The sequence below is a fragment of the Felis catus genome, chromosome A3 (genome assembly GCF_018350175.1).
Source record: "Felis catus isolate Fca126 chromosome A3, F.catus_Fca126_mat1.0, whole genome shotgun sequence".
Taxonomy (NCBI): Eukaryota; Metazoa; Chordata; class Mammalia; order Carnivora; family Felidae; genus Felis; species Felis catus.
In genome coordinates this window covers 17325129-17352852 of record NC_058370.1, presented here as the reverse complement: position 1 = coordinate 17352852, position 27724 = coordinate 17325129, and the positions used below count along the sequence as shown (strand labels likewise).

The window sequence follows — 27724 nt, the reverse complement described above, 5'->3', positions numbered from 1 at the left end:
TCGCAGGGGAATTCTACCGAACATTTAAAGGAGAGTTAATACCTCGTCTTCTCAAACTATTCCAAAAAAACAGAAGAGGAAAGAAATATTCCAAGTTCATGCTATTTGATCAACATTACCCTGATAACAACAACAAAAAAAAAAACCTACAGGCCAATATCTCTCATGAACATAGACACAAAAATCTCCAGCAAAATATGAGCAAACCAAATTCAACAATACTTTTAAAAAATCATTCACCATGATCAAGGCGATTGGATTGGAAGAACAAATTTTGTTAAAATGTCTATACAATCCCAAACAATTTACACATTTAATGCAATCCCTATCAAAATATCATTTTTCACAGAACTAAAACAAACAGTCCTGAAATTTGGGTGGAACCACAAAAGATTCCAAATAGCCAAAGCAATCCTGAGAAAGAAAAGCAAAGTTGGAGGTATCACAATTCCTGACTTCAAGTTCTATTACAAAGCTGTTTAGTTTACAAATCCAAACAATATGGTATTGGCACAAAAAAAGAACACAAAGATTAATGAAAAAGAATAGATAATCCAGAAATAAACCCACAATTATATGGTCACTTAATCTTCAACAAAGCAAGAAAGAATATCCAATGGGAAAAGGACAGTCTCTTTAACAAATGGTGTTGGAAAAACTGGACAGCTACATGCACAAGAATGAAACCGGACAACTTTATTTTACCATACACAAAAATGAATTCAAAATGGATTAAAGACCTAAATGTGAGACCTGAAACTATTAAAAACGCTAAAAAAGAACACAGACAGTAATTTTCCTGACATCAGTTATATTAACTTTTTTTCTAGATAGTTCTCCAGAGGCAAAGGAAACAAAACTAAACTTTTGGGACTACACCAAAATAAAAAGCTTCTGCACAGCAAAGGAAACAATCAACAGAACTAAAAAGCAACCTACAGAATGGGAGAAAGTATTTACAAATTATATACCCACTAAAGAGTACCCAAAATATATCAAGAACTGATACTACTCAACACACAAAAAATAATCCAATTACAAATGGGTAGAAGAATGAACAGATTTCTCCAAAGAAAACATACAGGTGGATGACACATGAAGAAGTGCTATACATCACTCATCAGGGAAGTCATCAAAACCACAACGAGTTATCAGCTCACATCTGTCACAGTGGCAAATGTCAAAAACAGAAGAAACAACAGGTGTTGGCAAGGATATGAAGAAAAAGGAACACTCTTCCACAGTTAGTGGGAATGCAAATTGGGGCAGCCATTGTGGAAAACAGTAAGAAAGTTCCTCAAAAAATCCAAAATAAACTACCATATGATCCAGTAAATGCACTATAGGATATTTACTGAAAGAAATATGAAAACAGTAATTCTAAAGGATTATGCAATCCTTAGGTTTACTGCAGCATTATTTACAATAGCCAAATTATGGAAGCAGACCAAATGCCCACTGATAGATGAATGGATAAAGAAAACGTGGTATATGTGGTGTGTGTGTACGTACATATACACACAAAATGGATTACTGAGTCATAAAAAAGAATGAAATCTTGTTATCTGCAACAACACTGGTGGATCTAGACAGTATAATGCTAAACAAAGTAAGTCAGAGAAAGACATATCACACGATGTCACTCATATATGGAATTTAGCAAAGAGAGAAAAAGACATACAAAGACAGACTTAACTATAGAAAACAGATGGGTACCTGAGGGGAAGTGGGTGGGGATGGGTGAAATAGGTGAAGGGGACTCTGTATTCTTATCCTGATGATCATGGAGTAATATATTTAACTGTGGAATCACTACATTGTACACCTGAAACCAATCTAATGCTTTATGTTAACTACACTGGAATTGAAATAAAATTTAAAAATAAAGAAGCCACGACTAGTATAATCAATAGTGTAGACTTAAAAGACTTATGTACAACTTTCTTTTCCTACAGAGAATTCTTAATACTATGCCACAAAAGAACCTCAACAACTCATTTTTAAAAGTCCTATATGCTTTGTTACCTAGATGTCAAGGCCAAAGGTTACGCAACATTTAGCCAATTTTAAAAGAGCAAACATGGGACGCCTGGGTGGTTCAGTGGGTTAAGCCTCCAACTTAGGCTCAGGTCATGATCTCACAGTTCATGGTTTCAAGCCATGCGTCAGGCTCTGTGCTGACAGCTCAGAGCCTGGAGCCTGCTTCGGATTCTGTCTCCCTCTCTCTCTGCTCCTCCCCCACTCATTCTCTGTCTCTTTCTCTCAAAAATAAACACTAAAGAAGTTTAAAAAATAAAAAAATAAAAGTATACATATCACTAATCATTTTATAAAGATTTCTGTCATAAGCATGATACCATGATCCAACCAAAATCACAAAATTATAAACTTTTAAACCAGTATCATGTGTATAAATAAAAATGAATTAAGAAACCAAGTCCTATCACATATGAAAAAAATTATTATAACATGATCAAATAAATTTCATTCCAGAAATACAAGGAAATTTCAGCATCAATAAATTAGTGTATTTAATTCAAGGAGAAATGTATTTTAAATTTAACATCATACAAGTGTATCAATAGATGCCAAATGATATTTGATTAGAATAAATACCCATTCCTGATTTAAGTTCTTAGTAAAATAGTTTAATTATCATTATTTTAAAGTGATTTGTATCTACCTAGGAAAGCCAAGGTCATCAACAGGAAAATGATTCTAACTTCTATTCAAATTCAGTAAGACATCTAGCATAAAAGTGAATAAACTCATTGTTTTTTTCATGTAACATTATCAGCCAATAAGAAAATATAAAGCTGGGGCAGAAAATGTCCCATTATCTATATATACATGTTTAAATACACATACATACACACACACACTGATATAAACTCATCAATAGTGAGCTGGGGGGGGGGGGGAATGCCCCGATTTATAACATTTATAGTATTTCTCATTTTTTCAGTTTAAATATTCCCACCATGCCCAACATGGTTTTACTGTGTGCACAGCTAGGAGGAGATGTGCCATGGTACCCTGTTACACAGTATTTCCTGCTTACAGATATACCACACACCCAAATAAATCTGAGGGCATTAATAGCAAAATTTAATGAAACAATTAGAAAGTCATGAGTTTTGGGTATTTATTACTTTGATAATATGTATCACTGGAAATTTATATAAGTTTTAAGAATGGCTGTGTTTTACAACCACCACACTGAAGTTCTGAAAATAATCAGCTCTTATGAGCAGGTACTGATGGACTCCAGTACACTGCTGTCTAAAGAACCCAATGATTTCAACAAGATTTGCACTTGTAAAAAAATATATATATATTACTAAGCTTCCCCGAGAGTCATAAAATAAAGCTTCAACCAACAGAAGGTCATCGTGCTCATAGATGAGAAGCCTTAATATGGTAAAGAGGCTAATTCTCTTTAGATTCATCTACACATTTAAGAAATCCCAACCAATATCCAATTTCATTTTCATGGGAGATAGTGGAAGGGGGATTTTGACAAAGCAATCCTAAATTTGATCCATAAAAAATAAACATGCAAGAGTATCTAGGAAAATTCTACAGAAACTGCAACATTCAGGAAACACTCAATCCCAAAAAGCTATTACGAGGCTAGAATATTCAGAAAAGCACAGTACTAAGCACTAGAGAAACAGAAATCCTGGTCTCAGTCTAGTGGGGTAGAAAGATACCCCAACAGATAATTCCAACCCCACGTGGCAAACAGCATGATGGAGGAGACACCCAAGAGGATGCAGTGAAAACAAGGAGCCTGCAAATGTCACAGAGACAAAGTGACATCTTGAACAGACTTGGCCTTTCTAGTCTTTTGAACCTCTCATCAAATTGCTTTCCAGGGAGCTTGTACCAATTCACATTCCCACCACCAGTGTTTGAGACTATTTTCTAACATGCTTGCCAACACAGAGCATTATTCCACTTTAATTTTATCTTGCCTAGTTTAACAAGTGAAAACAGTACCTTGTCTTAAGTAGCACGCCTGGTGTCTACTGAGGTTGGTAGGATTTCATGTATTTATTGGGTGTTTCCACTTCTACTTTTGGGGAATCCATCTCTCCTCTATGCTCCCTTGCCTCCTCCTGCCACCCTCCACCCCCCGCTGTGTTATCATAGTCCTCAATGCACAGTGCCATGGCCGTGTGGACGTCCATTATCCCCACAAGACTACAAGTCAGGAATAGGGATTGCATCAAGTCTCTCCCTGTATGTGCAGCAGAAAGCACTGCCCAGCTTCCAGTAGGCCTCTGACAGCATCTGCCAAATGAAGGAGACAGTGGGTCAGGGAGCACTTGGTGCTGCTTCACCTGGGTGTCAGCAGTGATGCAACAAAACCACATGAAAATGAGCAGCCTTTTCCCCGAGACACAGTTCTGCCAACATTATTTACAGCGACTAGGTGCAAACAAGGAGAAAAACAGAAACAGAGCAAGGCTGGAGTTCATTCCATTGTACACAATCATCAGGCTGAGAAAAGTTTGTAAAATTCAAGGAGAATTGTCTTTAGAAAATACGTTTTGCTTAAGAGACTGTTGCAATGTACTTGCAGAACTGTCGGAGAAAATTTGATTCTCCACAAGTAACAGTCTCTTGAATTTGTACTTTATTTCTAAAGATCTCCCCTGCTCTAGCTCCCATTCGTTGTGTCTTTACACCTCTTTTCACAGAGGCAGTTGGTCTGCCATTATCTACTCATCAGACACTGGAAAGGTACTGTGGGGAGATGCTATGGCGTTTCAGCACACGATGAGTTTATACAACTTTGCTAGGACACTTGTGCAAGACCTCAGCCCTTCTATAGCTACTTACAGGGACCCTGAGAACAGGAGCAGCTCCATCCATTCAGTAGGTATAATGGGTTTAATGGTGCTCCCCAAAAGATATGTCCACATTCTGATCCCTCAAAACTGAATATGACCATTTTGGGAAACTGAGTCTACAGATACGATCATGTTAAGGATCTTGAGATGAGATTATCCTAAATTACTAAGATGGGTTCTAACCTCCAGTGACAAGTGTCCTTCTAAGAAACAAAAGAGGAAAAGACACAGATGGTCATGTGAAAAGAGAGGCACAGCCTAGAGTGATACAGTCACAAAGAGTGCCAATAGCCACCAGAAGCAACCAGATAGGGGACAAAGTGTGCTCTGGAGTTTTCAGAGGAAGCATGGCCCTGCTGATACCTTGATTTCAGATTCTGGCCTCTAGAACTTTGAGAGAATACATTTCTGTTGTTTTGAGTCACCAAAACATTGGTGGTCATTTGCTATAGCAGCCCTAGGAATCTATGCAGTGGTTGATCCCATTCACCTGCCCCCGAATCCCTTCTCCCCTGGACTGTTATTCTGACCAGTGCAGCAGCCTCCACCCAGCCCCCTGCCTTCATCCTTGTCCTGTACCAGCCAATCCCTCACCTACACCAGATGGCAGGAAAAATTTCCCAACATTCAAACTAAAGACTGACACTCTCCTACTAAAACCTGCAGCCAGTGGCTGGCAGACCAAAGATGCACACTGAGATAACTCAAGATGCTCGGTCTAGTGTCTGAGGATTCCCACCACATGGCCCCAGCTTGCCTCTTGGACCTCAGATCTGCCAAGACAAATTCCCTGAACACCCTCTTCTCAAGGCAGGACTCAGTATTCAGTTTCCTGAATGTGCCAGGCTACTACGTGCTATTTCAGGTATGCCCTTTCCCCCAGCCTGACAAGTAGATAACTTTCAAGACTCTGCTCAAGTGCCATCTCCTTTTCAGGAACTTCTTTTAGCCTTTCCCTCTCCTTCTACTGCCAACCCTAACAGAACTGAGTGCTTACCTCACATCCTCATTGTCTGCAGCCTACTCCTGAGTTACGGTGCCAACCGCACCTGATGACACTCCTCCGTGGACTCCTCCATTCCCCCGTTAGCCTACAGGCTTCCTAAGGGCCACGACCATCCTTATGTGATTCATCTTTGTTTTCCAGAACCTAGCCTAGTACCTGGTATACAACAGGCATTCAGTAGGTTGGGTGAGTGGAGACATGGATGTGTGAATGGATACACAAACTGCCAAGTACCAAAGGAACTCACAGATGGGCAACTTGTGAAGGAGAAGGGACAGGCAAAAGGGTCCCAGGACACAAAAATACCCAGAATTATACAAGCGAACTGTGGCAAATAAAAAGCTCACTGAACATAACATACATCATAACGAAGCTAGTATTTCCCACAGCTTCCTGTTTATAAATCACTTTCCTAGGCTTCAAGCCACTTACTCCTCACAATGACCTGCTGACATAAGCGATTACTATTTCTTCTCTGCATGATGAAGGATGCTGAGGCTCAGAGTTGACAGACATCAGCTGAGTGAGTGGCAGGTGAAGACCCCAGGACCTACGTCCGTCCAGCTCTTCATCCTCCTTCTGCCATAAGCTGCAGACCAAGCATCAAGCACTCACGGAACTACAAGCAGTGCTGCAAACATTCGACTATGTGTCCACGCGGAACCCAGAGACACCCTCTGTTTGCCTGAAAATGACTGACAGGATGGAAACTGACCAGTCATCACCTGCTTCTGGCACCATCAAGGACTGGTTAACGTGAGTATTGTGTTGCTCCCACTAGATGGAAGACGACTCAGGTATCGTTAATGGAATGTCACACATAGGTTTGCCTAAAGGGAAATGCTCTTTTGGCAGTTGTCGTTCTCAATTTCTCCCTCATTTTACAGCCATTAAAAAAAAAAAGTTTCAGCAGAGAGGCGGACTCTACCTAGGGGTGAAAAAGAAAGGCATTCTTTCTATTTCCTTTTTTCTGTTTTATAATTGAGTATTTCCTTCTTTCTTGACTTGGAACAAACAAAATCCAGTCAAAATGCTGGTCCACATGGGAGGATGAACCTGGGTTCCAAGATCAGCCAAATGCTCTGGGCTCTGGATCAGAACTCCAGAACTGGACAGTCAAGCTAGGGAGGTAAGTGTTCAGAATCCAGCCAGGACCACCAGGCTGGCTCTTTGTCAAGTTGGGCTCTGCTCTGCTCAACAGAGATGATGGAAAATAATTATCTACAAATAATAACAGGTAATATTACTGTGAAGACGCCACTGCAGACTGTGGAATATGTAAACACACTTTACCTTCATGCCTTGGAAAAGTTACTTAACCTCTCTATGCCTCAGTTTCTGTATCTGGAACATGGGGATAATAAACCAACCTCAAGAATTGCCTTGAGGATTAAATGAGTCAGTATTCAAAGCGCTTAGAATTTAGCAGTCCCATATTAGCTTTGATTCCAAAGTAGAGAATGATCGATATAAGACAGATACTTGGCTTCACATTTAACTTCTCTGAAACCAGACTCCTTCTTGCTATTGATATATCCTTTTAATATAATGTTTATGTTGTTGTTCCCCAAAAGCTACAATTTAACCAAAGGTGTTTTTTTTTCTTTATAGCATCTTAGAAATGAGAGAATATGGTAAAGGATACTTTTGGAAGAAGTGATGTATTTTTCCTTTCGTTTCAAGAGAAGAAATTGAGACCAGAGCAAGTTATCAATTTAATCTGTACTCACGTGTAAAAACGCGCACAGAGGTCACACATCCTGTTCACAGGCAGATAGATTCTGAAACCAAATACCAGGCTGAATAGGTATTCCCATTCCAAAGAAAGAGCTGTACGCATGTTTTTACTTGCATTTCAAAACTCTACCAAATGGCCACAATCAACTACTTGGGATTTTTCCTAATTAGTATTGCTCTGTGCCTCTGTCACCTTTAGCAGAAAGCTGAAAATTTGTAACCTTCAAAATTAGCAGCAGTGAATGCCAGAAAGCTTTTCAAAAAACAGTCAATGTGCGTTTGGGACCTAATTGCTGCACCTGAAATTGTCGTCTGAGGATTTTTCAGTCTTCAGAGAAGTCCCCGACCCTTGGGAGAACTAGCGTTCAAACCAAAAGTTTCCCCCAAATCATATACCTGAGAAAAATGTTAGAACAGATTTACCCATAAAGGCAAGGAAATAAAACGGAGAATAAACAAACCGTAAATCCGATGTCTCTCCCTTCCTTAAATCCTCCAATGGCTTCCTAATGTACTTGGAACACTAATAAAACTTCCTTACCACGACCTTTGAGGCCGCACATGACCTGTCCCCCAACCACATCTCCTGATTTTTTTCTCATTGCACAATCCCCTTTACACACTGTGTTCCACAGACACCAGCCTTTTTTGTCAAACACATGAAGCATATTCCTCCTTCAGGTTCTCTGCACTTGGTATTCCTCTTGCCTAGAGAGGTCACCCCCTTCTGAGCGCTACCAGGCAGTTGGGCAAGATGTTCACAGTACAAGATCAGGCAGAGCAAAGGGTGCCTTTTCTAATTCATACACTATAGCAGCCATCTGAGCTAGCAGCAGTCCTGTTTCCCTGGGAGGATTCATTCATTCCTGAAACAAGTATTAGTTGAGCACCAACAGTAAGTCAGGCACTGTTCTAGGCACTGGGATTGTAGCCTCGAACCAGGCAGGCAGCCCTTTGCTACGTGGGAAGCCAGACACTAGTAAGCTGAGACAAGCACAAGACAATTCAGCAATAAATGAATAAGCAAAACATCAGTAGTAAGAGTGGGAAGACAATTTAACTCAGTTGTATGACAGCCACTGGATGGCTTCTTTGTTTCAAAGTCTCATTTAAATTCCAGTTAATCTATAGTGTAATGTTGGTTTGAGGAGAATTTAGTGATTCATCACTTACATACAACACCCAGCGCTCACTGTAACAAGCAGATGGCTACTTAAGATTGGATAGTCAAGGAAGGCCTCTGGAGATGGTGACATTTATTTTGATGACTAAATGCCACAAGGAGCCATCAACACAAAGAATTTGTTTAGGATGGGGGAGGGAAGACAGGGCATGCCATGCTGAGGGAACTCAGGTGTGAACTCTTATGAGGGCCCCAAGGAGTGAACAGGTTCTTTGTGTTCTAGTAAGAGGAAGCCAAAGTATGCCTGGAATATGGTGATCAAAGAGGAGACAGAAATATGATGAGGCTGGACAGGTAGGAAGGGCCAGATCATGTGGGACTCTAGATCAGAATAAAGCATTTGGCCTTTATTCTCAGTGAGCTGTAATACTACCTATCTGATGTTCCAAGCAGAGAGTGTCACGAGCTGGTGTATACTTTGGAAAGATTACTCTATCTCCGAGTTATCCTAAAGAACTTCCTGCAATGACAGAAGTAATTCTGTTATCTAGACTGCCAAATGCAATAAGCCACTGGCCACATGTGACTAATGAGCACTTGAGATGTGGCGAGTGTAACTGACGAATTTTTATTTTTAGTCTATTTTAGTCCACTTGGTAATTTAAATTTAAATACCTACACATGGCCAGTAGCTACTATCTGGTCCGAAGCACCTTCACCACTGGCTGGAGAATAATTATAAGGTACAGGAGCATGGCAAGGGGGCAAGCAGGAAGATTAATCAGGAAGCTATCACAGCAGTCCAGGGGAGAGATGATGACAGCTGGAAGCAGAGATGGAGAGAAGTGACAGCTAGGAATACCTTTCAGGGCTGGTGACAAAAGAGTGGGGGCTAGAAAGGGAAAATGAGGAACTGGAGAGAACTCGTACATTTTTGACTCAAGCAACTAAGTGGATGGTGGCACCATTTTGATATGGAGACAGAAGAAGACACCAATTTCGGGGAGGAAATAAAATATACTAAAAGAACTTGCTTCTCCCAAACTCTTCAGATGGCAAGTTACTCTTGACATCTGGGCCTGAAATGTCAGCTCAAACATCACTTCTTTGGAGGCTGGACACAATACCCAACCCAATTCTTCATCCTTCTCATTTTGCCTGCACCTAGTATCTGCAAGTTTTTGATGGCCTTCTCTCCACACTGGGTCCTCATCTGTTTTACGTGTGCACACATGCGCATACACACACACACACACACACATACACACACACATACACATGCCTGGAATGGTACCTGGCAAATGGCAGGTACTCAAATACATGAATTAAAGAAACAGGAATAAGTATCTTACAAAGAAAAAAAATAAGAGCTGAAGCCTCAAAGGGAAGGTTTCCAGTTTGAATTTGTACAGCATCAAAAAGTAGAAAAAGTGTTCTCACACACCTGCCCCAGGTATAAATGGATAAATTCTGTTTAGGGTAATTTACCAGTATTTCTTGCATACAAAAACTGAACATAATTTCCAGGTAATGATCTGCCCCATCTGGCAGGTGCAAAAGTGAAATGCTAATCAGAATACAGTTCCCAGCTCTGTAATCCCTTTTCTCTCCGAGAGTTTTGGGGAACTGAGCTGAGGGGGTGTAACATATAAACACAGCAAATCTTGGGCTATGGTTTTTAAAAGTTCAGAGCATCCATGAGTGTTATCTGCCCTTAGTTAGGAGCAGCACATGACCATGAGCCACTTACATACAACCACCGCCCCCAACCAGCAGCAGATCATATTCCAGAGGACCAGGTGCTATGGGGCAGGGTGCAATCAGAAGGAGCTTTGCAATTAAGCAAAACTGAGCTGTGCAATCCTGACAAAGTTAGGCAACCTCTCTGATCTCCACTCCCAACCACCCTGCACCCTGCACAGCCCATCAACCAGGCCCTCTGATACTTTCTTACCAGTGACAGGGAAGCCCTAACACCCCAAAACTTCTGAGTCCCGGAAGAGATCTTGGCATTCACTCGAGCATGTCAAGCAGGAGCCACACAGAACTTTGTTGTTATTTCCCACATTCTCCTGACTTAATTCTGTCAATGCATTGCCCCCAACACACACACTCTTTCTCACACAATTCCACACCCACAGACACACGCAGAGCTCTCTGCAGCTTCCTTCACTCTACACTGATTCACAGTCGTGAGAACACATTTCCTTTTCCTCTTCACAGGCTTCTGAAATGAGATCGTTTCTGGTAAAAGCAATTGTAAGCGCTGGGTGAACAACTCCAGAAAATTAGTACAAGTTCCACTAAGGCCAGAGACAGAAAGAAAAAAATCTGTTCAATTTCTACTGTATTCACGTTACCCACAAAACGGAACACAACTCTCATTCCACCTCCCCCCCAGTCCCAGTTCTTAACAGAAATTAAAACAAAAGCTATTCCCAGCTCCACCCCAAATGGTCATTTTCTATTTGCCATTAACAGCCACTCCAAATCAGGAATGCACCGTTCTCTCCACTTTGTGAAGTAGGATTTCTCATCGAAGCTGCTGCAGCATCTCAATTTCCAATAGAAATTATAGACAACATTAAAAAAAATAGCTAGAATGCATTAAAGATTTAACCTGGAGTCATTACAGACATTCAAAGGTTAATTCTGCCAGCCCTAGCCTGATATACAGACATTCTGAACAAGGAAATAATTTGAGGAATATCTGATATAGACATTAAGGATAAGAGACAGAAAATATCGAATATGGAAAATATTGTTTTCAACTGATTTAAAAATAACTGAAATGAACAGTTATATATCTAATATCCACTAAATAGAGGAACATGAAGTGATTCAATGCCACTTTTACAAAGAGTTTTTAATAATGTGAGAGAAGTCTGTATTATGTGGCCAAATGTGGCCAAGTCTGTATTATGTGACAAAAAGGAAGATGCATGGCAATATATATGGTATGATTTCAATTATATGAAAATGCACAGGCAACTCTAAAGGAAAATACAGGAAAAAACCAACAATGGTTATCTTGGGTGGTCAGGAAACATGTGTCCTTGTTTTCCTAGTCTTTCTACTCCTCTACACCTTCCAAACTTTGTGTATCAGATACCCGTTATTTTTTTTAACAAAATCTTGCCTTTCAGATTTTTATTGTAAAATAATATTCACCTAAAATCTGTAAGCTTTTATTTTATGAAAACAATTTCTTCAAAAGCTTCTGTCTTAATGCCCTCATGGCATTATGATGTTTGGGGAAACAAAGCAGAACTGCTCCCCATGCCCATACCCACCCCCAGTTTCTAGGGGAGCTGGCTAAGGACCCAGCCAACACTATTTCTGGGGACTATGGAGGTGTAAGGGAGTCTGGAAGCCTGGCTATCTCCCAGGGAGCCTAGGAGAATCATCACAGAAGGCTAACTTATCCATAATTACCAGTCCAATTCATTGTAAAAAAAAAAAAAAAAAAAAAAAAAAAAAAAGGAAGGATGATATAGGATCACATTCCTAGTCCTAGACATTCTCCTCTACACAGAAAATCACTGCAAGGCTAGCATTATCATACCCATTTTACAGACGAGGCAATGGGCACATAGAGAAGGGAGGTATCTGTGCAAGATCACACGTAAGTCACCTATCAACGTCTGGATGCAAATCCATTTTGGCTGATACCAGTGATCAGATCCTTCCATTACCCCACGTGGCCTCTTTCATCTATACCACAATGAGTGAAAGAACTGTGTCTGATTTCGAAGCCATTCTCATCACCATCATCCAGACAGAAATGTAGACTTTTAGTCTCCTGCCAAAGGAACCTTAACCCTTACAAGCACAAACAACCACATTTATGCCGTATCTTCTCAGATGCTGAAAAGGACACAGTTTTGGAATTGTACATAAGTTAGGGTCTATATCTGTTTACTATCTTAACTAACACACTATTTCTCAAACATAGGATTACTGAATCAAAAGATACGATGGTACTTAAAAAGGCTCTTGATATCTATTTCCAAACTTTCCTTTAAAAGGGTTATATGAGTTTCTATGTCCATGAACAGGGTACAGAAATGGCCATTTAGTCACATTTTTGCCACCAGTGGGTATACCAGTTCTATTCTGTCAAACAAAAGAAAGAAACAGATTTAAGAGTCCATAGCCCAAAATGATATAACCTAAACAAGCCCACTCAAATGTTTAACCACAGCAATGTCAAGGCTGACCTAATCCTCTCTGGGGAAAATGCAACAAATTGCTGGAGCTAACTAACTAGGGAAATCCAAAACAAGCACAAAATCATAGAAGAGAATTCAAAGACCAATCCAGACCCTAGCTTCCAAATCCAAATGCCAGACAGACCAACACAGAGAATAAAGGACCCTACTTAACAGTTACTGAGAATATATTCAGGGCTACATTCCATATATTCTGAATTATCCCTTAGAACAAATTTGTGCAGAGCTGCATTTGTCTTCACTTTACAGACAGAAGGTTCCAAACTGTCAAGGTCCAAGCAATATCTAAAGGAGTTCATGACCACTCAACTAGCCCTACAAGAAATATTAAAGATGACTCTGACTGGAAAGGAAGACCATAGATGGTAGTATGAAAAATAAGTACATCTGTAAAAATAAGTCAAGGGATTCACAAAAGAAAAGGATATAAAATATGACACCATATACCTAAAATGTAGGGGGCAGAGGAGTAAAGAATGAATTCAACCGTAAGTGACCATCAACTTCATATAGACTGCAATAAGCAGGAAAAGCTATATACAAACCTAATGGTAATCACAAATCAAAAACTAGGAACAGATCAGAATAAAGAGAAATAAAAGTGTATCACTTTAGAAAATCAGCAAACCATGAAAGACAGCAAGAATCAAGGAAAATCTATAGAAACCACAAAAAAAGTAACAAAATGGCAATAAATACTTATCTTTCAATAAGTTTGAATGGAAATGGGCTAAGTGCTCCAATCAAAAAACACAGGTGATGGAAAAATTAAAAAACAAGACCCAGGTATATGCTGTCTACAAGAGGCTCATTTCAAGCCTAAAGACTTATAAATTGAAAGTCAGTAGATGGAAAAACATGTATCATGCAAATGGATGTCAAAAGAAAGCTGGGGTAACGTTATTTGTATCAGACAAAAATAGATTTTAAAACAAAGACTATAAAAAGAGTCAAAGAAGGACACTATATAATAAGATAAAACAATTTTAAGTATTTATGCACCAAATACAGAGCACCAAAATGCATAAAACAGTTAATAACAAACATAAAGGAACTAGTCAATAGTAATACAATAATAGTAGGGAACTTTGGCACCCCACTTATATTGATGGACAGATCAACCAAACAGAAAATCAAAAAGGAAACAGTGACTTTGATGGACATACTGGAACACATGGATTTAAAAGATATATTCAGAACATTCCATCCCAAAGCACCAAAATATATATGTTCTTCTCAATGTGTATTCTGAATAATGTGTATTGAAAAGAATACACATTATTTTCAAGTTCACATGGAACATTCTCTAGAACAGATCACTTATTAGGACACAAAGCAAGTCTTAACAAAACCAGGAAGACTGAGTTCATACCATGCATCTTTTCTGACCATAATGCTATGAAACAAACCACCAGAAAAAAAAAAAATCTGGAAAGGGCACAAATACATGGAGATTAAATAATATGCTACTGAAACAATGAATGGGTCAACCAAGCAATCAAGAAAGAAATCAAAAACTACATGGACACAAATGAAAATGAAAACACAACAGTCCAAAATCTTTGGGATGTAGCAAAAGTAGTTCTAAGAGGGAAGTTGATAGCAATGTAAGTATACCTCAGGAAGAAAAATCTCAAACAATCCAACCTCACACATAAAAGAGCTATAAAAAGAATGGACAAAACCCAACACCATCAGAGGGAAGGAAATAAAGCCTAGACCAGAAATAAATGGCATGGCAACTGAAGAAAAATAGAACAGATAATGAAACCAGGAGCTGGTCTTTGAAAAGATCAACTGATCTTTGATAAACCTCAAATCAGACTCATGGAAGGCAAAGAACTCCAACAAAATCACACCTGAAAAAGGAGGACCAACACCAAAGAAATGGGAGAATATGATGAAAAATTTTATGCCAATGAATTGTACAACCTAGAAGAAATGGATAAACACCTAGAAACATAGAACCTTCCAAAACTGAAGCATGAAGAAACAGATTTTGAAAGACTGATTAGAAGTTAATTGTATCAATAATCAAAAACCTCCCAACAAACAAAAGTCTAGGACCAGATGGCCTCACAGCAGAATTCTACCAAACATTTAAAAGTACAGTTAATATCTATTCTTCTCAAATTCATTCTATGTGATCAGCAGTATCCTGACACCAAACCAGATAAAGACAACCACAAAAAAAAAAAAAAAGAGGGAGACAACTATAGGTAAATATCTCTCATGAACACAGCTGCAAAAATCCTCACAAAATACTAGCAAACCAAATTCAGCAATACATTTAAAAAATAATTCACAACGATCAAGTGGGATTTATTGCCAGGATGCAAGAGTGATTCAATATCCACAAATCAATCAGCATGATACATCATATCAATAAAAGGAGAAAAACCATATGGTTATTTCAATAGATGTAGAAAAAGCATTTCACAAAGTACAACATCCATTTATGAAAAAAATCCTCAACAAAGCAGGTTTAGAGGGAACATACCTCAACATAATAAAGGCCTTATATGGAAAACCCACAGAATATATCCTCCTCAAAGGGGAAAAAACAGAACTTTTCCCCTCAGGTCAGGAACAAGACCAGAATATCCACTCTCACCACTTTGATTCAAAATAGGACTTGAAGGGGCGCCTGGGTGGCTCATCTGGTTGAGCGTCTGACTTTAGCTCAGGTCATGATCTCTCAGTCCCAGACTTGGAGCCCCAGGTCGGGCTCTGTGCTGACAGCTCAGAGCCTGAGGCCTGCTTCAGATTCTGTCTCCCTCTCTCTAACCCTCCCCATTCATGCTGTGTCTCAAAAATAAACATTTAAAAAATATTTTAAAAAATAGTACTTGAAGTCCTGGCCACAGTTGGCAGACAACAAAAAGAAAGAAAAGCATCTAAATTGGTAAAGAAGAAGAAAAACTTCCTATATAGAGAAAACCCAAGAGACAGCACCAAAAAACTACTAGAACTGACAGAACAATTGAGTAAAGTTGCAGGATATGAAATCAATGTACAAGAATCACTTGCATTTCCATACACCAACAGCAAAGCAGTATAAAAAGAAATTAATACTATTTACAATTGCACTCAAAACAGTAAGATAACTAGGAATAAACCTAACCAAAGAGATGAAAGACCTGTACTCTGAAAACTATAAAACACTCATGAAAGAAATTGAAAGGACACAAAGGAATGGAAAGACATTCCATGCTCTAGGATCGGAAGAATATTGTTGAAATGTCTTTACTACCTAAAACAATCTACTCATTTAAAGCAATCACAAAAGACCCCTAATAGCAAAAGAAATTTTGAAAAAGAAAAGCAAAGCTGGAGGTATCACAACTCCAGACTTTAAGTTATACTACAAAGCTGCAGTAATCAAAGCAGTATGATACTGCCACAACAACACAGGAATCAATGAAACAGAATAGGAAACCCAAAATTAAACCCACAATTATATGGTCAACAAAGCAGCAAAGAATAACCAACGGAAAAAAGAGCATCTCTTCAAAAATGGTGTTGGAAAAACTGGACAGCTACATGCAAAAAAATGAAACTGGAACATTTTTTACACCATACACAAAAATAAACTCAAAAACAATTAAAGACCCAATCCAGGCCTTCCTAAAGAAGGAAGAAAGATCTCAGATACACAACCTAACCTTATGCCTTCAGGAGCTGGAAAAAGAACAGCAAATAAAACCCATAACCAGCAGAAGACAGGAAATAATAAAGATTAGAACAGAAATTAATGCTATCGAAATGAAAAAACCAGTAGAACAGATCAATGAAACCAGAAGCTGGTTCTTTGATCAAGAAGAAAAAAGGACCCAAGTAAGTAAAATTAAGAATGAAAGAGGAGAAAACACAACCAACACAACAGAAATAAAAACAATAAGAGAATATTATGAGCAATTATATGCCAATAAAATGGGCAATCTGGAAGAAATGGACAAATTCCTAGAAACATATACACTACCAAAACTGAAACAGGAAGAAATAGAAAATTTGAACAGACCCATAACCAGCAAGGAAATCGAATTAGTAATCAAAAATCTGCCAAAAAACAAGAGTCCAGGGCCAGATGGCTTTCCAGGGGAATTCTGCCAAACATTTAAGGAAGAGTTAACACCTATTCTCTTGAAACTGTTCCAAAAAAATAGAAATCAAAGGCAAACTTCCAAATTCTATGAAGCCAGCATTACCCTGATTCCAAAACCAAAGACCCCACTAAAAAGGAAAACTATAGACCAATTTCTCTGATGAATATGGATGCAAAAATCCTCAACAAGATATTAGCCAACCGGATCCAGCAATACATTAAAAAAATTATTCACCACGACCAAGTGAGATTTATACCTGGGATGAAGGGCTGGTTCAGTATCTGCAAAAACAATTAACGTGATTCATCACATCAATAAAAGAAAGGCCAAGAACCATATGATCCTCTCAATAGATGCAGAGAAAGCATTTGACAAAATACAGCATCCTTTCTTCATAAGAACCCTCAAGAAAGTAGGGATAGAAGGATCATACCTCGAAATGATAAAAGCCATATAGGAGCAACCCAATGCTAACATCATTCTCAATGGGGAAAAACTGAAAGCTTTCCCCCTAAGGTCAGGAACAAGACAGGGATGTCCAATCTCACCACTATTATTCAACATACTATTGGAAGTCTTAGCCTCTGCAATCAGACAACACCAAGAAATAAAAGGCATCCAAATCAGCCAGGAGGAGGTCAAACTTTCACTCTTCGCAGATGACATGACACTCTATATGGAAAACCCAAAAGATTCCACCAAAACACTGCTAAAACAGATTCATGAATTCAGCAAAGTTGCAGGATATAAAATCAATGCACAAAAATCGGTTGCATTCCTATACACCAACAATGAAGTGACAGAAACAGAAATCAAGGAATCGATCCCATTTACACTTGCACCAAAAACCATAAAATACCTAGGAATAAATCTAGGTATTTCACCAAAGAGGTGAAAAATAAAGCTGATGAAAGAAATTGAAGACACAAAGAAATGGAATAAGATTCCATGCTCCTGGATAGGAAGAATATTGTTAAAATGTCAATACTACCCAAAGCAATCTACATATTCAATGCAATCCCTATCAAAGTAACACCAGCATTCTTCACAGAGCTAGAACAAGTAATCCTAAAATTTGTATGGAACCAGAAAAGACCCCGAATAGCCAAAAGCTATAATCATCAAGACAGTATGGTACTGGCACAAAAACAGACACTCAGATCAAGGGAACAGAATAGAGAACCCAGAAATGGACCCACAAACGTATGGGCAACTAATCTTTGACAAAGCAGGAAAGAATATCCAATGGAATAAAGACAGTCTCTTCAGCAAGTGGTGCTGGGAAAACTGGACAGTGACATGCAGAAGAATGAACCTGGACCACTTTCTTACACCACACACAAAAATAAACTCAAAGTGGACGAAAGACCTCAATGTAAGACAGGAAGCCATCAAAATCCTCAAGGAAAAAGCAGGCAAACACCTCTTTGATCTTGCCCGCAGCAATTTCTTACTCAACACATCTCTGGAGGCAAGGGAAACAAAAGCAAAAATGAATTATTGGGACCTCATCAAAATAAAAAGCTTCTGCACAGCGAAGGAAACAACCAGCAAAACTAAAAGGCAACCGACACAATGGGAGAAGATATTTGCAAATGACATATCAGATAAAGGGTTAGTATCCAAAATCTATAGAAAACTTATCAAACTCAACACCCAAAAAACAAATAATCCAGTGAAGAAATGGGCAAAAGACATGAATAGACACTTCTCCAAGGAAGACATCCAGATGGCCGACCGACACATGAAAAAATGCTCCACATCACTCATCATCAGGGAAATACAAATCAAAACCACAATGAGATACCACCTTACATCTGTCAGAATGGCAAACATCAACAACTCAGGCAATAACATGTTGGTGAGGATGCAGAGAAAGAGGATCTCTTCTGCATTGTTGGTGGCAATGCAAGCTGGTGCAGCCCCTCTGGAAAACAGTATGGAGGTTCCACAAAAAACTAAAAATAGAACTACCCTACAACCCAGCAATTGCACTACTAGGTATTTACCCAAGGGATACAGGTGTGCTGTTTCGAAGGGACACATGCACCCCCATGTTTATAGCAGCACTGTCAACAATACCCAAAGTATGGAAAGAGCCCAATTGTCCATCGATGGGTGAATGGATAAAGAAAACGTGGTGTGTGTGTGTGTGTGTGTGTGTGTGTGTGTGTGTGTGTATATGTGTGTGTGTGTGTGTGTGTATATTTTTACACACACACACACACACATATACACACACACACACACACACACACACACACACACAATGGAGTATTACTCGGCAATCAAAAAGAATGAAATCTTGCCCTTTTCAACTACGTGGATGGAACTGGAGGGTATTATGCTAAGTGAAATTAGAGAAAGACAAAAGTCATGACTTTACTCATATGAGGACTTTAAGAGAAAACAGATGAACATAAGGGAAGGGAAGCAAAAGTAATATAAAAACAGGGAGGGGGACAAAAGAGACTCATAAATATGGAGAACAAACTGAAGGTTGCTGGAGGGGTTGTGGGAGGGGGGGGATGGGCTAAATGGGTAAAGGGGCATTTATCTACTCCTGAAATCATTGCTTCACTATATACTAATTTGGATGTAAATCTTAAAAAATAAAAAAATAAAGTTAAATTATAAAAAATAAAACAAAAAATTAAAGACCTAAATATGAGGCCTGAAACCGTAAAATTCCTAGAAGAGAGTATAGACACCAATTTCTGTGACATCGGCCATAGTAACATTTTTCTAGATAGGTCTGCAGAGGCAAGGTAAAGAGAAACAAAAATAAACAATTGGGACTACATAAAAATAAAAAGCTTTTGCACAGCGAAGTAAACTATCAACAAAACTTAAAGGCAACCTACAAAATGGGAGATGATACTTGCAAATGACATACCCACTAAAGAGGGCCAAAAATCTATAAAGAATTGATACAACTCAACAGACAAAAAAACCAAATAATTCAATTAAAAAATGGGCAGAAGACATGGACAGATATTTCTCCAAAGACAGATAGATGGCCAACAGACACATGAAGAGACGCTCACCATCACTCATCAGGGAAATGTACATCAAAATCACGAGGTATCACCTCACACCTTTCACAATGGTGGAAATAAAAAACACAAGAAACAATAGGTGTTGGCAAGGAACCCTCATGCTGGTAGGATCTCTCACATTGGTAGGAATGCAAACTGATGCAGTCACCGTGGAAAACAGTATGGAGGTGCCTCAAAAAGTTAAAAATAGAACTACCCTATTGATCCAGTAAACACACTACTGGCTATTTACCCCCAAAATACAAAAAACACTAATTCTAATGGTATACATGTACTCCTATGTTTATAGCAACGTTATTTACAATAGCCAAATTATGGAAGCAGCCCAGGTATTCAATCAATGAATGGATAAAGAAGTGGTATATATGTGTGTACATATATATACACACACATACATACATATAATGGTATATATATACTACCACCATATATATAGTGATACACAGAAATGGAGTATTATGCAGCCTTTAAAAAAAGAATGAAATCTTGCCATTTGTAGTGATATGCATGGAACTAGAGAATATAATGCTAAATGAAATTAGAGAAAGAAATATCATAGGATTTCACTCACGTGTGGACTTTAAGAAACAAAACAAAGGATCAAAGGAAACACAAGAGAGACAAACCAAGAAACAGACTCTTAACCATAGAGAACAAATTGATGGTTACCAGAGAGTAGGTGCACAGGGGACAGGTTAACTAGGTGATGGGGATTAAGAAGATGTACATAACTGTTGAACCACTATACTGTACCCCTGAAACTAATACTGTTAAGTAGACTGGAATTAAGATAAAATCTTTATTAAAAAAAATTAAGATCAACCAGCCACTAAATGCAAAGTTCAGATTCAAACCCAAACTTGTCACAAACTTGATTCTTTTTCTCTTATTTTAATGTTTTAATATCATTTGTTAGGCTCTTAGATTTTAAAAGAAATATTTATGGAAGTATGAGAAGTAGTTTGCAAGTTCCTTTTAAAAAAGAAACTAAGAATTGCCCATATTCTGTCAAAGATACGATGAATTGCTAACACTCTGGCTCATTCTCTTCCATTAACTTTTATTTTATATATAATTTAAAAGAAATCAGTAATACTGCATATGAAGATTAGTTTACTAATTTTTAAACTGAACATAGTGAGAGACTTTTCACATGGCATTCATAAAACTTGAAACTATCATTTTGTACATCTACAGAGAATTCCATTATATGAAATCCACAATTATTTTAACTACTCTCTGCTGGTATTTAAATTTGTTTTCCTCAGGGTGCCTGGGTGGCTCAGTTGGTTAAGCGTCTGACTTCGGCTCAGGTCATGATCTCGCGGTCTGTGAATTCGAGCCCCACGTCAGGCTCTGTGCTGACAGCTCAGAGCCTGGAGCCTGTTTCAGATCTGTGTCTCCCTCTCTCTCTCTGACCCTCCCCTGTTCATGCTCTGTCTCTGTCTCAAAAATAAATAAACGTTAAAAAAAATTTAAAAAAAATTTTTTCTTCCATTTTATCCAGGCCAAATAATGTTCTGATAAAAATCCTTTTCTCTTTTATGTACATCTCTATTTCTCCAAAGTAGGTTTCTGGGAATGCAATTACAAGGTGAAAGGGTATACACATTTTAAGATTCTCAAAGTATGTATCAAATTGCCCTCCAAAAAAACTGGAGAGATTTATACTCTTCACAACCACATCACCTCATCCTCACCAGTATCATTGCTCAAACTTTTGTCAATGTAAATAAAGATTATTCTTTATCAACTTATATTTCATTAACTGCAAGTGAAACTGATTTTTTCCCCAGATTTTTATTGACTGGCAATTTTTCTTCCATAAATTGTCTATTCATACCCTTTTCTCCTTTTTCTATCAAGACATTGATTTTTTTGTTGATTATTAGTTTTCTTTATATATTAAGGATAACTGATCATTGTGAATCATGTATGTTGTAAATATTTTCCCCAGGTTGTTTGTCTCTTAATTTTGTCATTTTATTTTTACCTATAAATGTTTAAGATTTTTATGTAACCAAATGCATCTTTCTTTCCCCTTATAGTTTGTTTCTTGGCTTTTAACTTGGAAAACCTTTGCTCCTACTAAGATCAAATAAATATTCACCTATATTTTCTTCAACTCTTGCCTTTTTCACTGCACTGTGATTTTTATTTCATATGGGTGAAATGTCAAACAAGAATAGAAAAATAAGTGAAAATATCCTTAAGGTTAAAAAAAAATAAAAAAGGAAATCCATCTGAGAAGACACATTCACTGGCAGATAAATTATGGATGAATCTGCCCCCTTTGTAATCTCAGGGATGACAACCACAGTGAGCTTCCAATACCCATAAGAAAAACTCCCTTATCCCAGGTCTTCAGTCTGGGTCTTGTGGGACCTCGAAGTGCTGTGATGCCCCCCCCACAAGGTAGTGTGAAACTATGGTCCTACCAGCAGCAGGGATTTCGGTCCCAAAATCTCAACCGGCCTGGTATTCCCAGAATACATGCCCTGTGTCCAGCCCCCAATCTCTGCCAGAGAACTCAGAGAGCACACAGGTATGCCCAGAGGGGTCTTTCTGAGGTTCCAGGAGCTAAGGAACAAGCAGGTATGCCTGGAGGGGGTCTTCCTGAGAGAAAGCAATTAAAATTCACATCACAAAAGAAATGAGGCTTTTTTTATTCTAAACTGCAAAACGTGGTGTGGTTAATCAGAGCAATTATAAATGGTAACATCATTATTCAAGCTTCTATTTCCAAACGAAGTCATTTAAATGAATACATTTTCTGCCTTGGAGCAGTAGCTGCCAGTGAGCCCTTAAAAAGAAAGAAAGGAAAAAAAAAAAAAACTGAGAAGCCCTTGGTACAAAGCCTTGGAGGATGGGCCAAAGGAACTCAGCCCTTGGCAACTGGGAGTCAGAAGCTCTGGGCACAGTGTCAAAGTCTGACCCTGGCTCACTCTGTGACCTTGGGTGTGGCCATGGGCCATGACCTTGGGCAAGACCTGATCTCTCACCTGTGCAGCCAAGGGAATAGATTACCTTGTATTCATATGGCTTTGGGCTCTGACATTGTGGTTTTGAATTCTACAACTTCTTTTAAGGCCAACTTTTTCTATATGTTGCATCTGCAATTATATCAGAGTCATCGAGGTGTTACATTCAAATAAGACAAATTCTTTAGAAGCTTCTCAACTGCCTCTAAATGGTGACAGATTTACCTTTAAAGTGCAGCTTATGCTATGTGCTTACTATAAATTGTGGGGGAAGGAGGGCGTGCATGTTGGAATCAGATGGTCCGGTGTTCAAATCACATTCTGAACAAGGTGGTCTTAAGGTTACCTGAAATTGATTAAACTTTACACGGGTTTCTTACTATGGGCCTTCACCTCCCTTTTCTTAGAGCACTTACTTTAGAAAACTTCTAAATTCTTTCTCTTGCCTCTTTGAAATGTAGGCAAATCTCTCAGCCTATTAGTTTTATAATCCAGGAAACAAAATGTTTTTCTCCAAGACCAAGGAACCATCTCCATGAAATGTAAGCCCTGAAGGAGAGTGTGCCCCTGCCTCCTGGTCTCTGCTGGAGGGTAGGAGCCTAACTTCAGCAGCACCTTGCTCCAAGCTGTCAAACTACCACCTGTCAAAGATGTATGATAAGGTTAACTTTTCCTTCGGTAAAAGGAATTAGTAACCGCAGAGGGCCTAAGAATTCCCCCACTTCAGCTCTGAAAACTTCTCCAACCCTCTGTTTCAGTGTATCCAGTTCAATCTGTCTCCCCTATTGCAATGTCTTAAATGTCCTAAATAATGTCTTCCTTGGCTCTTTAACTTTGTCCAGTACAATTGTCATTTGGTTCCAATTGTGTCAACGTACCTCCTTCAACCTCAAGACCCCCATCCCTGAAAAGTAATACTAAAACTCAAGGAATGAATGAAATTGCACAAGCAACCACCTGCCAGAAAGCAGAGTGGTAAACCATTTGCAAAATCTACCTTCCCATAAACACACCATTGGGTCATTCCCTCCCACAACACCTGTGGGCTTGGCCATATGAATTACTTTGGCTAGTGACACAGTAGCTAACATGCTGCAAAAAGAGGCTTTTAAAAGTACTTGCGCATGGGGGTTGCCCTCTTGTTACACGTGGAACCCTGAAAGCATCCTAAGAAGGAAGGAGAGAGCTAGCCTGCTGGAGGATGAGAATTGAGACAACCCAGATGACAGTCTCTCAAACACCAGAGATATGAATGGGGCAATACAGACACATGAGAATGCTTAGCAGGGACCAAGCAAACAGTCCAGACCACAACAACTGTGTACCTGACCCACACAGCATAAGCTTAAACACACACACACACACACACACACACACACACACACACACACACACACCCCTCTGTTTATTAAGCCACTAAGTTACAGGATCATTTATTTGTTAGATGGCAAAAACTAACTTACACTATCAGGCAGTAAATTTGTGTTCAATTGCTTCTTTTTCCTTTTCTCATGGATGGCTTTGGCAGTGGTTAGGAGAGCTGAGCCCTAGTAAAAAAGGAGTCACCAGCCCAGTTGGACAGGGCAGTGCTATCTGCTGCCAGTATTCTTACTGGTTCCCTGCAGCTCAGTGGATCACAATTAGACTCACAGGAAGAAGATCCAAGCAGGCAAATGTCATTGAGGCCCTGAACTTTTCTACAGGGAGAGGTGAATTTCCTACTAACCTCTGGCATCAGCAACATGTGGCTGCCTTGCTTTTGGTTCAGGTACCCAGTAAAGGGACACTCAGTCCTGAAACACTTTACATAGATCCAGAGAGGCTACCCAAGAGGTTCCTACCCTTAGACAGTTAGGACCCAGGTATTTTTATTTCCTCAGCACCACTAAGGAGGGGGCATTGGGTTCTGTGATGGACAGACAGTAACTGAGAAGCCATCCACCTGCCCTCATTGAGCTCACAGTCTGGCATGGGAGGCAAATCATAAAAGAGTAAACAACTAAGCAACACAATCTCTATCAGGTGATAAACATTATGAACGAATTAAGTGCGGTACTTGGCAATGAGTAACCAAGCCAGGGACCTTGAGTACCCACTTAGCCAGGATAATCAGGAAAGACCTCGCTGAGGTGGTAAGATCTGAAATAAGATCAAAGGGTGTGAAGAAAGTAATTCACAAAACTTAAAAGCATATGTATCAGGCAAAGCAAACTGTGCAAAGGCCCAGAGACAGCAAGCAAGGACAAGTCAGTCAATGCAGATGAAGCCACATGAGCTCAACTTCCCCAGGGTGAACAACTTCCATCTCTTCCATTCTCTCTCAGACCTGCCCTTCTGAGGATGTGCTCCAGATTATCATCAGTGCTTGCACTTGCAGAGATCAGAGGTCAGGGGATCTGATGAGCAGAGGTACTATTTCCTTTGCACCAGGCACTGGGTAGACTTACCTCCTATCCTTCCATAAGCCATAAGGAGATTCATTCACTACCCCCTAATTCCCTAGAGGAGTATGTCCAAGGCCACACATCTAACCAGGGTCAGCACACAGGTGCCAGCCTGAGATCTGGGTCTAACTTGTTTTCAAAGGCCCAGGTGTGGGTTTGTCTCTTCTGTTCCTGCTTATTTCAAGCACTTGATCTTCTGCATGCAGTGCTGGTCATTTCCTGGAGCCCAAAAGGAGGCACTTAAACATCTTCTTCTTGGTTCCCTAAGTTAAATTCGAGGCACGCTTTGTAGCCAGGCTGAGCCATGCTGGCTACCAAATGCTCTGAAATCTCAGGGTTGGAAGTAACAATGAAGGCAAGTTTAGAAAGAAGATCGGGTGTTGCCTGAGTGATTTTCCTCTACCCTATCCTAAGCACTCTATATTTACATCATCATCCTGTTTAATCCCAGAGGTTGAGCAACTTCCCAAGGTCACAGAGGTATGAAGAGTGGGGCCAAGAGGAGTCCAGGCAGCCACCAGCTGCCAAATCCACTGTGAGAAAGACCTCTCCAACCCCACCACTCCATTCTCCTAGACAAGTCCACTTTGATCTCAGCAGGTTTGCTGCACCCATCTGGGCTCTGTCCGTAGGAAAACGCCAAGTTCACTCACAAACATCAACTTACCAACATCACATGCATGTGTGTTAACAGACATGCATTTATCTATACATGGACAGGCATATAGCTCCCTGCATACAGGTAGGCACATTCCCATATGTATACATGTGTTGTGCAAGCGTGCATTTATATCCAAGTACACAGCACATACATGCACACACACCCCACAATTCACAAACCAAATGCCACACAAATCATTTAGAAGCCAAGTAAGGACTGGAATTGACAGACCATGTAAAGAAACAGACAGCAAAAGCCCTGAACACACCAGATGAAAGGTCCCTACTATTGTCTATCACACAAAAGCTTGTAAAAAGGCCACATTATCTCTGACACAAATACAGCGCTCCTCTTTCTGTAGAAGGATTCCAATAAAGATAAGAGCTTTCTCATTATTCTAATGTGGAACAACAACAATCCCATTCCAGAACTGACATACTAGAATAAAACATCTTTAGGTAATGCTACTACTCTCCACCCCCCACCCATGACTCCAAGTTCACTCGAGTCACACAACAAACTTTATTCAGCAGCTACTATGTGCTTTCATGCACATTTTTATATATCATAGTAACTTCCCAGGTAGGTATCATTATTCTTATTTTTAGGCTCAGAAAAGTTCTTTAACCTAATCTAGTCCAATAGGTAATGAAAGGAGAATCTGTGCTTGTCTGACACCAAAGTCCATTCTCCTTGTACAATGCCAAGCGTAAGCAGGAAGTGCTACTGGAGAACTCAACACCTAAGAATAAGTGAGCTATAAAAATAGTTAAAAGAGTGAATATCCCAAGGCAAGCAGAGCCAATGAGTGCCATTGAGAGGCTGGCAGGAGAGCTCAGGGAGCCTTAGGAGACCTGCAGGGTGGGCATAATAGTTGGGAGGAAAAGAGAAGAGTAAGACGGTGGGCAATTCAGGAAGGAGGTGAGATTCCCTCCCAAAGGTAGATGGTATTCATATCCTATTTTGCAGATGAAGAAACTAAAGCACAGGCAATAAACCACCTGAATAGAGCCTGCAGATACATCACCACACCTGAACCTTGCCAAGGCAGCTATACAGGAGGGCCATCCTGCAACAGCCAGGAGGGGAATCCCTATACCTTCTGCAACTAAGAAACCGCTCTCCTTGGAGAGCTTGCCCACCCCCACCTGCATCAATTTAGAGCAGGTGGGAATGATCCCACACTGACACCCCAGCCTCAGCATCTCCAACCCTCACATGGTCCTGGGGCCGCAAAAGGGCACAGGGAGCTGGTGGGGCAGCCACCATCCCCCACCCCGACCATTGCCCCACCTCCTCCCTGCCTACCTTCCATCCACTCTCCCCACAGCAGCCAGAAGATCTTCCTGCAGATTCCTGTCAAATCACATCCCTACCCACTGGAAACCTCTCTTGCTTCCACTTGGGCTTTCTACACTGTCCCATATAGTACCCACCTGCCACAGGTAGCTTTTTAAATTTAAATCCAATAGTATTAAAGTTAATTCAGTGGCTCAATTGCACTAGCTAGATTTCA

General features: G+C 39.6%; 1 protein-coding gene and 1 long non-coding RNA gene across 15 annotated transcripts in view; one reads left to right on the top strand and one right to left on the bottom strand.

The window, feature by feature from the left end:
• Positions 1-27724, bottom strand: part of PTPRT (protein tyrosine phosphatase receptor type T) — a 1064810-nt gene that overhangs the window by 857596 nt on the left and 179490 nt on the right. The window lies entirely within an intron of this gene.
• LOC109497993 lies at positions 6370-8581 on the top strand. The gene is made up of 3 exons (XR_002154509.3): positions 6370-6621; positions 6891-6994; positions 7477-8581. It is a non-coding gene; the product is annotated as an uncharacterized LOC109497993 (long non-coding RNA).